Below are 13,314 nucleotides of genomic sequence, written 5' to 3'. Positions count from 1 at the left end.
CCTAATTTTGAGGCTGTGGAAAAGCAGATTTGGTACTCATTGTCATTGTCTTTCTTAGAGTCTCAAGATATTAAACTAAGAACAAGGATATATAGGTATGAAAGAGTTTGCTATTGGATAAACATTGTTTAGAACTGTACATCTTGCTGTGAACTTGAATTAGCTCTATGGATTTAAAGAATGTCTATTCTGAATGTCTATTTTTCAGTACAAAATTTGCTGGACACTATTTCAAATTTCCAAGTTCCTACTGTACGGAGAGAAAACATAATTACCTATGATCAGTAATGTCACAGTTCTTAATATAACTAAAATAACTGTCCACCTTTAAAATGAAAGAGGCAGGGAAACAGTTTAAAAACAGGCAAGAAACACAAAATATAGCAACATGTCTCTTAAAGGAATTACTTAATATTTAAAAATGAAATTATGCAAAGCCCATGGAACTCTTAAGTCCACACACACACACAGACACACACACACAAGATATATATATATCTCAACCTCATTTAAGATTACACAAAATTCTGTGAGCTGAAATTCACTGCTGATAAGAATAATGAAAAGTGTTTGACTTAATGAAAAGTGTTGAACCTTACTTTCCTTGGAGTTTAGTAGTATATGTGATGTAATAAATTCACACTGTTCTATGTTAAATTCTTTCATACAATAGGAGCTTATAAAAAAGAATATAGACCAAAGAGTCAGTTGCATAATGAGATTTAATCTATGTAAAATATATCCCAGAAGAAATGTCTTTTACTTTGATCATATCCCTCAAAACAAGATCCCCTGCAGGAAACCACAATAAAATGAGAGGTTGGGAAAAAAACTCCTTTGGCAAGCAAACTTGCTTTCTAAAACAAAAGTTCACCTTGCCCACCAAGCCCATGATTCTAGGGTGGGCTTAATTAATGTCAATGAAATCTCAAAGGTTCCCTGAGGCTTAAAGGGGAAATAAATCTCAATGGGTTCTCCATAACTTCCTCTCTGAGATACTCAGATTGGAAACACACACACACACACACACACACCCCTTACAGATTTTAGCACATGTGACTTTCAATGTGAAACACACACACATACACACATACACACAGACACACACACACACACACACACACACACAGGCACGTTTCAGAACCATTAAGCTGTTGTACCACTCAGGGAAATAATTATATTCACTCCTGATGCACACACTGAAAAATGATAATTTTTATGAAAGTTCTCTTCAGTTGTTTTCCTACCTTTCCAATTATGTCAGGTATATCATTTTGAGTCTTTAAGTCACTTTAAAAGTTTTTTATGCAGACTTCAATTTTTGAAAGATCTCAGAAATACACAAGTAGTCTTAACAAATATGGTGTGATTGCTGTGTGGTTTCATGTTGCCTTTGTAGTTTCTAAGACCCTCTAACATCATTTAATTAGCTAAAATTTCTCCTCTCTTGAGAAATGGAAACTCAATGAAATGTCAACAATGCTGTCAGTCTGCTTCAGGCTGAACTCATTACAAAAAAAACTAAAGGTAAAAATAGTCTAAAGCAGAATTCTTTGTCATAATTTGAGGCCTACACCTTATGCCAATGTAATCCATATGTGATTTCATGAAAATTCTAAATTGGAAAGAATAGCTAATAAATTATCTCAACAGAGGCAATAATTGACCAGTCCTTGCATAGAAATTTATCTAATTAGCCAAATAGCATATCAAATTCTTTTGGGGATTAGCTGAGTACTACATTTATTTCTTGATGAAATTTGCTTTTCTGTTCTGGAAAGGCCAAAAACGTTCTGTGCTGCTTTCTACTCCTAAAATGAATCATTCCCCAAGAAAGAAAGAAAAAAAACAGTCATTGTCTTCTTAAGCCAAGTAGAGCCAAGAATTGAAGAAAAATGCCTCACTTTATCTGAATTATCAGGGAGGGTTTGGGACCTATGGACTCATTACTAAAGACAATAAAATTTGGCATTTTCTATTGTCTGAGGGTTTATAAAGACTAAATTTCTTGATTTATTTAAATAGATGATAGGAAAGCACAAACTACAAAAACAAGTGCTATATACTGAAGGCATGTGAATTACCTCCTTGCCAAGGATAATGCAAATTAGAAGTATGTAAAGCTTTGTCTGCACCTGGGATCTTTAATGAGGATAAAGAAAAAAGCAGACAGAGATTCTCCTGGGGAAAGTGAGGATCGTTATTTGAATAACCTGCAGTGAATTCTAATCAATGCGACGTGACTTTGAAAATGAATGCGGTCTTTCAACCCGCTGTACTTGAGCGGTAATATTAATCATAACTTCATGGTACAGTAAAGCTTATGACAAATACTTATTCAGTGGACTCAGAAAAAAGACTGGCTTCGATGTGCCAAGGAAATATGGAACCATGGAAAAGCAAAGGTTCTTCTTTTTTCCTCCTTGCTAGCCCATTTATTGGCCAGTGTATTCTGTTATCTTTCTTTGATTATCTCAAAAGAGATTGATGCAAATTGCATGTCATAACTGCAATTGTTTTCTTTTTTTCCCCCAAAGGTGACATTTTACACGTAGCTTATTTCCTGACACACTCATACCAATATTCTTTAGCATTAAATTAAACTAGGATACTGGTGTGCCAATCTGCTAAACGACACAGAAAACCTATGTAACACAGGAGGGAATTTTAGCCCTGCTGCACTACTATAGCCCTGCATTCTTGACAAATGCATCCTCGACCCAAAGAAGGTTGAGTCTATATGTACAAAGCAGATAATAATGGTTTTCAAAAAAATCAACTATCAAGAGTTTTCTGTGAAAGAAAATGTGATTAATTTTTGGCAAGTTGATATTAAAAGGTTTATATCAGAGGAAAACAACATGTTAAAACCATTTAAAATCACACAAGGAAAGTAGAAGATGGTAAAATAAACATCTTAAATAATTTAAATCATCTTTTGTCAGAAAGTAATTCAAGGGGAAGAAGAAGCCTGGCATATTTGCATTGGCTTAACGGGAATAGTGTTTGGTAATCAGAGCTGTCATCTTGATTATCGCTGTTGCTATAATGCACTAAAGTGAACAAAGGGTGTGACTCAGACACACTGTCCAGCATGTGCCATTACTTCATGATGAAACCTTTTTCATAAGGCAAAACAGTTTAATTTTTCAAAAGTGTATTTTCACAGGGGAATAGTTTCTGTATTTCAGGTATGAAGTAAAAGGGAATGTTTAGTTGTACTCACAAATCCGAGGGCAGCCAAAGTTATGCTCTAAAGTTTTGTTTTGCAGAATTGAAGAACAAGAAGATGTCATTTCCTGCTTCAATGTTGCACTCAAATCATCATTCAGTATATGTATATTCCATCTGTGTGTATCAATGTACACGCAGATGGATTATACATATATTGAACATGTATCTGTATATGGGACAAATATGAAATACATGTAATATTCCACATATGGAATATTTTATATGTATGGAATATACTAACTCATGTATTGTATGTATGGAATGTACAAACTCATATATATATATATATATATATATATATATATGTATGTGGATATAATGTACATAAAAGGGTGGAGCACTAAACTTGCAGTCATACTTGATTGCATCATGGACCCTCATATCTGCTCCTTAATAATTATTTTTAAGTGCTGTTTTGTTATCTTTTACTGACAGTTCTATTCCTAGCCAAAATTATGAAAAATTACAACTTGTTTTGTGTGTGATTTTAAACTTTAAACCCTAAGGCTGATGAAATCCAACATTTTTTGGCTCTTCCAATACGCTAAGAAGTTAAACCTTGTATGAGATAGATACTATTTTTATCCCCATTTTAGAGATGAAAGTCTTAGGGATGTTAAGTTACTTTCTTAACTTAATCCAAGTTGTAAGTGACAGAGCCAAAAATATTTACACTTCTAATATTAACACTTTGTGCTTTTAAAACCCCAACTTTATTGAGTTATAACTTACATGCCACAAAATTCATAAATTTTAAGTGGATGATTCAGTGATTATTAGTAAATTTACTAAGTTGTGCAATCATCTCCATAATCCAATTTTAGAATATATTCATCTCCCCAGTAAGATCCCAGATACCCGTTTATGGGCTGAGTGTAGACAAACACGGACCTATTTCCATCTCTATAGGTTTGCTTTTTCTGCACATTTCATATAAATGCAATCACACAATATCTAAGGTTTTCTGTGTCTGGCTTTTTACTTAGCATAATATTTTTGAGGTTCATCTATGTTGTTACCTCATCCTTTTTTATGATGCATTTGTCCATTTTTCAATCTGCTTATGGCTTCAGCTCTATTTTGAGCTGTTTCTATTTTGATCTCAACTAAGAATGGCAAGCAAAGAAAGCACACTGGGATTGAGAGGAAAAAGATCTAGCTTTAGGCCCTATGACCAAGACAGTTAATCTCACTACTATTTTACCTGTAAGATTTTGCTTACTGAGAAGACCAAATGAGATAAAGCCCATAATAGTACTTGTAAAACCATATAAAATGATAGTTTATTATTATTATGTTTATTACAGCATCATGAGGTAAATGACTCAAGTTTTCAACATGGAATTATCTCTCTACACTCAAGGAATTCTGGATCTGGGGTGAGAACATTTGATTAACATAATTTTAAAAGTGATAAAGAAATCCAAGATCCTTCAGTTCAGGTAACCATTTCCTCATTATAAAGTTGATCTAAACTCAGGTTGAAATGTATGTATGACAAGTGGTAGTGTTTAATTATACTAAACTTATAAACCATGCCCAAATTCTATTCAAGGCAGCCTATAGTAGTGTTCATCAGTCCCAAATTGTGGGAATGTGCGTAAGAACCACCCATGGTGTCCTTTAAAAAGTGCAGATCCTGGATTTACTATAATTGGCACTTAAAAATGTTCATTTTTAAAATTTCAGATGATCCATTTCTGTCCTAAAATTTTAGAATTAAACTTGAGTGAAAACAGTTCTTAGATGTGTTACCCAGAGCATAGTCATCATAATAATATTAGAATATTCTAGAATCATGCCACAAATTCTAGTTGTGCAGGGGTTACTGTTGGCCTCTAATATCCATTCTGCCCTTCTTCCTTTTAGTACTATCACCCCAGAATTTTGACTGAGTACATGGTTACACGGCCTTCCTTGATACTAGGTATGATCATATGATTAATTTCTGGTCATTAGTGATATATGCTATTTCTGGGTCATGTTCTTAAAAGAAAGTAGTTTGCTTTTCATTTCTCTCTTCCTCCTTCTCACTGGCTAGACTATGGACAGGATAGTGGTTATCCATCAATGATCATACAAATAAAGGCAACATTAGTGAATGGTAAAGTATCAGGATAGAAGAAATAATCTCACTAACTGACTAGCAGCTCCACTTCTTAAGATAGAGAAATAAACTTTAATTTTGTTTAAATTATTGTTTTGTTCTCTGCTAAATAATTAAACCAATGTTTTAACCAATACACCTGCTAAAAGGCATTCAATATTCAGAAAATTCAGGCAAATAACTTTTGAATGTTTCAAATCCTTAAGTTGTTTCTTTTCTGAACACATGCATTTCACATATTTAAAGATGTGGATTTCTCTACTATCCTGTGCAACAAGGTGCTCAATTTGAAGAGCCTGAAGATTTGGTAAGAGAAACACTCCAACATAAAACCTTGTAGAGGAGGGAGCATAGAGAATCTAGTTTGTATGGCACGTGTTTGCATTTGTCCTTATACTTTTAGTAAATCTGATATCAGAGGTATGAATGTATTAAAGCCAGATGACTTGTCTTTGTTATCTTTGTTTTCTTCAGAGAACTTGGCACACAATAAGCACCCAAAACTATCTGCTGATTTATCCTCAGCGAAAGATTCCTGTGCAGCACGAATGCAGATGTAGTGAAATTTGTAGGCTTATCCATAGGTAGTGCATACTGGGACTATTTATTTAAAATGGAGATATGAAGAGTACAATATTAGTCAAGTGGAATTGGTAATTGTTGGATTCCTTCCTAACACTTCATGGCTCTCTTTCCCTTTCCCCATAATTCATTGCTGATTCTCTACTATTTTAAGAATAAAGTACAAAAAGAAAAATTCAACACCCTCCATAAATGGACCTCTTTCAGTTTATGTGTTTCTATACTTGCCCTGAATTATCCCTGGATTTTCCTGACCTTACATTCTGTTCTACCTGTTCCCTCTGCGTTGGGGCATGTCTAGCTATCAAATTCCCATCCACTCTGCATGAGTGAATACCCTTTAGTGTTGTATGAATACAGAGATTCCCATGATGGCAGGTAAACAGCCCTGACAGCTCCATTCTAATAGATTTTGAATGATGATTTCTCACTGAAGAGACCACATGCAGCATGATTCCAAATCAGAACTCAGAGCACTGAAGACGCCTGTTGATCAAGAAGGCTTATCCCCATATTCCGGGCTCCTGATGTCCACTCCAAGTGGACTAAGATCAGAGTTGATTCTCTGACACAGCCCTTCTTGATGGTTACTTCCATTTAAGAAGCCCTACGGGTACATCATCACCAAAATACCTTCTAAACATTCTTATGTCCACCACATCTGGATACCATGCATGCCTCCCCCACCACTACTATCTCAATTACCATTAGCTCCTACCTGAACTCATCTGAAGTACTGCAGCAGCCCCCCTACTAGTCTCTCTTCTTCTAATCTATCCACCCAGTTAATTCTACACAAAAGTATTAGAATGATTTAAAACCCACCAATGGTTTCCCATTGCACTGACCATGAATCTAATAACAACTTTAATGATCTAGCTTGTACCAGTCCCTCTGACATCATGTTGTACTATCCTACCCCTGTCCACTGTACTCTAGCCACACTGGACTGTGCCTCAACATGCCAAGCTCTCCCTGTTTCATGGCCTTTGCACTTGCAGTATCTTCTGCTGGGAACACATTGCCCTTCCAGCTTTGCCTGGCTGGTTGCTTCTCATAGAACAAGTCTCAACTCAAGAGTCACCTTTCAGAGAGAACTTCCTTGGCCTCCACTAGCTAATACTCCTATCTCACCATATCAGACCATTTTCTTCAGAGAAGTTAATATTATTTGAAATTAATTTATTTTAATTGAGCACATCATTAGACATCAATAAACTGCTGTTAAATGAATGAGTTTAGCACGGTGGTGAAGAACTCAAGCTCTGGAGCCAGTCTTCTTCAGTGAGCCTTGACTCTGATGTTTGATATCCATGGGTCTGTGGGAAAGTTACTTAGCCTCTTTGTGACTTAGTTTCCTCATCTGTAAAGTGGTGATACTAATAGCACTTACTTTATAGGGTTTTTGTCAAGATTAGATAAATTAATTCATGCAAAAAAGAGGAAAAATGCTTATGTGGAAAACCATATGCACTCAGAAATGTCAGCTCACAATTTAAAGAATTACATTAAAATTTTTAACCATGATGAAAGCCGAAAATTTCTAACCATGATTTTAGTAACTACATAGGTTTGTAAAATGCTTAAGGCTTTAGGTGGAACCAAAACACTGAGTGATAATTATACGCCAAATTTTTGGGCTCCTGAATTGTTAAGGCAAGGTGCTGTTCAGGATACTGATTTTTCTTCATTAATTCACTGATTTATTAAGAATGTTTTACAGAATTATTATATGTAATGGTCTGTGTTAGGTTCTAAAATAGATGGATTGCCCATAGACTTGAGAACAGATGTAAATGAGCACTTACAGTATGATGAACATCAAAAACTATGTATTCAGAACTATGGGAACACTGAGGAGGAAGCATGGAGGCATGGAGAAAGAAGCAACTACCCCAATTCTCTTGGGGCTGGGGATGGGTGGTCAGGAAATGTTCATTGTATTTGTAAGGAAGGCTCTAGCTTTGGACATCTTAGTATTTTGTGAGCACCTATGGACTCCCCATTGTGGGTGAGAACATCATGCAGGGAAGATGCAGTCACTTCATAAATGCATAACCGGGAAATAATGCAGAGTCGTTTGCTCTACTCAGCAGCATGTGAGTAAATATGCCACCCATATGTATTTACATAAATGCAGAATTATAGGCTTGCTCTAGAGGGGGAAGAAGAAGAGTGGCATATCAAGCATTTCCTGATGGATGTTGTCTGCCAGTCTGTTTGTGCTGGCTGATTGAAAATCACATGTGGCTTTCAGATGTAGAAAAGGAAAATGTTTGCATATAAAAATGGGAAGATTTTTAGTATAATGCTTGACATGAACAACTTGAGCAATCATACAATGTTTTCCCCCTTTTTTCTCTAGGTTGGTCCTTTTTCAGGGATGGGGTTTGTTCTAGCTGAGCCTCCCTCTCCATTTCTGTATTGCACAGACATGATAAGGGTGGGAAATTTATTTTCCCCTGTTTTCCTTTTAATCAATGCCACATCTTACTACAAGAGAGTGGGAAACAAAATTCTGATAAGATTTATTTCATGAATGAATACATCTGAAGTTGAGTTTTCAACTGTGGGGGTGGGAGATCTGTGAATAGGGCACTAAAGAAGTGTAAGAAGAAAAGCAGATTAGCTGTTTACCTAAATCTGTCCTAATTGAAAAGTAATAAAGCTCCAGAAGAGGAAATGATAAGTCATTTTAATTGAATGTATTAGTTTTGAAATAAAGTAGACCTAGATCTGAAAGCTGCCCCTGCTAATTTTCAATTATTTTACCTTGATGGAAGAGCTGGGTAGGGCTCCTCAATACTTATTTTCTCTTCTTCCTGGACACATAGCCAGATTGCATTTCCCAGCTTCCCTTGTACTTAAGTGTGGTCACATGAATGAATTCTGGCCAATGACCACCTCCACCCTAATCTATGGCCAAACTACATTGGAATATCACATGAGATAAAAATGAAGTTTTGATGAGTTAGGTTGCAGAAATCTTAAGGTTGTTATACGCAGCTAGTCTACTCTTTCCCATTTGAATAAAATTCCTAAACTCTGTTTTAGATTCATCTGTATAGTAGTGCCAACATACCTTCCTTGTAAGTTTATGAGGACTGTCCCTGTGGATTGAGTCTCGGGGGTAAGGAGTGTGCGCCTCAGGGAGCTGGAAAAAGATGTGTGGAGCCGAAGGCAAAGTAGATGTGCTTTGTTCACCCTTATGGAGCTCAATCGGCCCCGTCGCTGGATTCAGCCAGCAGCCCCCATCCTGGCTCAGCCAACCACCTCCTGAAATAGCCGGACACCTTTATACCATACAGAGACAAAGGTGGCATACAGCCATGGTGCTTACACAAGAGTATATTTTTAAGATGGATGGCACCTGTGCTGCCTTCCATTGTGTCAGACCAGCAGGTCGCCTGGTCAGGGTCAGCAGCTGGTCGGGGAGGGAGGCTGACCAAGGCTATTTTCCCTACACCCTACCCCTTCAGGGTTCCTCACCGGCCAGTTAGTCTCCTCTGGCTTGGGCCCTCGCTGTAGATCTCTGTTAACAGGGCAGAGCCTGCACGCAGAGGCCACAACAGCAATACGAAGAAGAGCAGAAGGCCACTAGGAGACAAGCCCCTCCTCCCAAGAGGGCAAAGGCCCATCTTCAAGAGGAGGAGAGTTGAGCCCACCATTTTCGCAGGGGGTCTCCTGTCAGGCGCTGAATGCCACTAATCTCTCCTGTCAGGGCAGACAGCACCTGACTTACATTTGTCTTATTATCAGCAATGTATACACAGCAGTAAGCATGCACAATGGCGCAGGTCCCTCCTTGGGCAGCAGTTAAAATGTCCAAAGCCATCCAGTTTTGAAGGACTTCCTTCTTCATCTGGTCTACTTCCTCCGTCAGGAGGCCCAGGGCCTGGTGTGTTTGGTTGAGAGCTCAGGCAGTGTGTTTGGCAAGTGTACTTACTTGTGTGCTTCTTTTTTATTTTTAATTTTTTAATTTTATTAGTTTCAGGTGCACAAGACAAAGAAAAACTTAGACGTTTATCATTTATGTCCCTCACACTGTGTGAACCCCCCTCCCCCTATCCACTATCCTTCTGACATCGCACAGACCCATTACATTTCCACTGTCTCTATTCTTAATGCTGTACTCCGCTTCCTGTAACAATATACATACAAATATATATATATGTACATACATATATATATATATACATATATATATATTTATATAAAATTATAGTTGGCATTCATTATTGTTCAGCTTCAGGTGTACTGTGCAGAGATCAGGCATCTACATCATCCCTGAGGTGGTCTCCCAAATGGGAAATATGTCCATTGGATACCCTACAACATCTTTACATTATTGATATACTTCCCCAAATTAATTTTCAAAACCCCGTGGCCATCTTGTGGTTACCGACTATTTTCTAAACCTCTCACCTTCCCCTTATCCCCAGCCCCTCCCCTCTAGCAACCCTCAGTTTTTCCTCTATGTCTCCAAAACTGTTTCTGATTAGTTCATTCACTTCTTCTCTTTAGATTCCGCATATAAGTGAGATCATATGGTATTTATCTTTCTCTGTCTGACTTATTTCACTTAGCATAATGTTCTCTAGGTCCATCCATGTTGTTGCAAATGGTAAGATTTCTTTCTTCCTTATGGCTGCGTAATACTCCATTGTATAAATGTACCACAGTTTCTTAATCCAGTCATCTACCGATGGGCATTTCAGTTGTTTCCATGTCTTGGCTATTGTGTATAGTTCTGCAGTAAACATAGGAGTGCATAAAGATTTTTGAATTGGAGTTTTGAATTTCTCCGGATAGATACCTAGGAGTGGGATTGCTGGATCATAAGGTAGTAACATTTTCAGATTTTTGAGATACCTCCATACTGTTTTCCATAGTGGCTGCACCAATCTGCATTCCCACCAACAGTGCACAAGCATTCCCTTTTCTCCACATCCACGCCAGCACTTGTTGTTTGTTGATTTATTGATGATAGCCATCTTGACTGGGGTGAGGTGGTATCTCATTGTGGTTTTTATTTGCATTTCTCTGATGGTTAGTGAGGTTGAGCATTTCTTCATATGTCTGTTTGCCATCTGTATGTCCTTTTTAAAAAAATGTCTCTTCATGTCCTCTGCACATTTTTTAATTGGGTTGTTTGTTTCTTTGGAATTGAGTTGAGTGAGTTTTTTTTTATAAACTTGTGATATTAACCCCTTATCAGATATATCATTGACAAATATCTTTTCCCATTCAGTAGGCTCCCTTTTTGTTTTATTGATGGTTTCCTTTGTTGTGAAAAAGCTTTTTAGTTTGATGTAATCCCACATGTTTATTTTTTCTCTTACTTCCCTCGCACGAGGGGATATATCAGTAAAAATCTTACTCCGGGTAATGTCTGTGAAGTTTCTTCCTATATTTTCTTCTAGGAATTTTATGGTTTCAGATCTTACATTTAAGTCTTTAAGCCATTTTGAATTTATTTTTGTATGTGAGGTAAGGAGGTGGTCCAGCTTTACTTTTTTGCATGTGTCTGTCCAGGTTTCCCAGCACCATTTATTGAATAGACTGTCTTTACCCCACTGTACATTCTTGCTTCCATTGTCGTAGATTAAATGGCCATATAGGCATGGATTTATTTCTGGACTCTCTATTCTGTTCCATTGATCTATGGGTCTGTTTTTATGCCAGTACCATGCTGTTTTGATTACTGTAGTCTTGTAGTATAATTTGATGTCAGGTATAAGCTCTAATAGTTTCTAGGGTTCTCTATATATAGTATCATGTCATCTGCATATAATGACAGTTTTACTTCCTCCTCACCGATTCGGATGCCTTTTATTTCTTTTTCTTGTCTGATTGCTGTGGCTAGAACTTCCAGCACTATGTTGAATAGAAGTGGAGAAAGTGGACAACCTTGCCTTGTTCCTGATCTTAAGGGGAATGGTTTTAGCTTTTCCCCATTGAGTATGATGTTAGCTGTGGGTTTATCATATATGGCCTTTATTATGTTGAGATATGATCCCTCTATCCCCACTTTCTTAAGGATTTTTATCATAAATGGCTACTGCATTTTATGAAATGCTTTTTCTGCGTCTATTGATATGATCATGTGATTTTTATTTTTCATTTTGTTAATGTGGTGTATCACATTAATTGATTTGCGGATGTTGAACCACCCTTGCATACCAGGGATGAATGCCACTTGATCATGGTGTGTGTTCTTTTTACTGTATTGCTGAATTCTGTTTGCTAATATTTTGTTGAGTATTTTAGCGTCTATGTTCATTAGTGATATCGGCCTGTAGTTTTCTTTTTTTGTGGTGTCTTTGTCTGATTTTGGGATCAGGGTGATAGTGGCTTCATTAAAAGTGTTTGGGAGTCTTCCCTCCCTCTGGATTTTTTGGAAGAGCTTGAGGAGAATAGGTGATAATTCTGTTTTGAACGTTTTGTAAAATTCACCTGTAAAGCCATCTGGTCCAGGGCTTTTGTTTGTTGGGAGATTGTTGATTACTGATTCAATTTCCCTGGTGGTAATCAGTGTATTCAGTTTTCTGTTTCTTCTTGAGTTAGCCTTGGAAGGTTGTACGCCTCTAGAAAATTGTCCATTTCTTCCAGGTTGTCAAATTTGTTGGCGTACAGTTGCTCATAGTAATTTCTTAAAATTTTTTGTATTTCTGCGGTGTGTGTTGTCACTTCTCCTCTTTCATTACTGATTTTATTAATTTGGGTCCTCTCTCTCTTTTTTTTAATGAGTCTGGCTAACGGTTCGTCAATTTTGTTTATCTTCTCTAAGAACCAACTCTTGGATTCATTGATCTTTTATATTGTTTTTCTGGTTTCTATTTCATTTATTTTCACTCTGATCTTTATTATCTCCTTCCTTGTACTCCCTTTGGGCTTATTTTGTTGTTCTTTTGCCAGATACCTTAAGTGTGAAGATAAAGTGTTGATTAGTGACGTTTCTTGTTTCTTTAGGTAGACCTGCAATGCTATGAACTTCCCTCTTAGGACTGCTTTCACGGCATCCCATAGATTTTGGGTCATCGTATTTTCATTTTCCTTTGTCTCGAGATATCTTTTGATTTCTTCCTTGATCTTCTGCTTAACCCATTCATTATTTAGTAACATATTATTCACCCTCCATGCATTTGTGTGTCTTCCAGTTTTTTTCCTGTAGTTCATTTCTGATTTCATAGCACTGTGGTCAGAGAAGACAATTGGTATGATTTCAATTTTCTTAAATTTATCAAGACTTGCTTTGTGGCCTAACATATGGTCTATCTTGGAGAATATTCCATGTGCCCTTGAGAAGAACATGTATTCTGCAGCATTGGGGTGGAATGCTCTGAAAATATCGATGAAATCCAAGTGGTCCAATATATCATTTTTTTTTT

The sequence above is a fragment of the Rhinolophus sinicus genome, chromosome 6, assembly GCF_057876585.1.
Source record: "Rhinolophus sinicus isolate RSI-liver-muscle chromosome 6, RSI-T2T, whole genome shotgun sequence".
NCBI lineage: Eukaryota > Metazoa > Chordata > Mammalia > Chiroptera > Rhinolophidae > Rhinolophus > Rhinolophus sinicus.
This window is presented reverse-complemented; position numbering follows the sequence as displayed.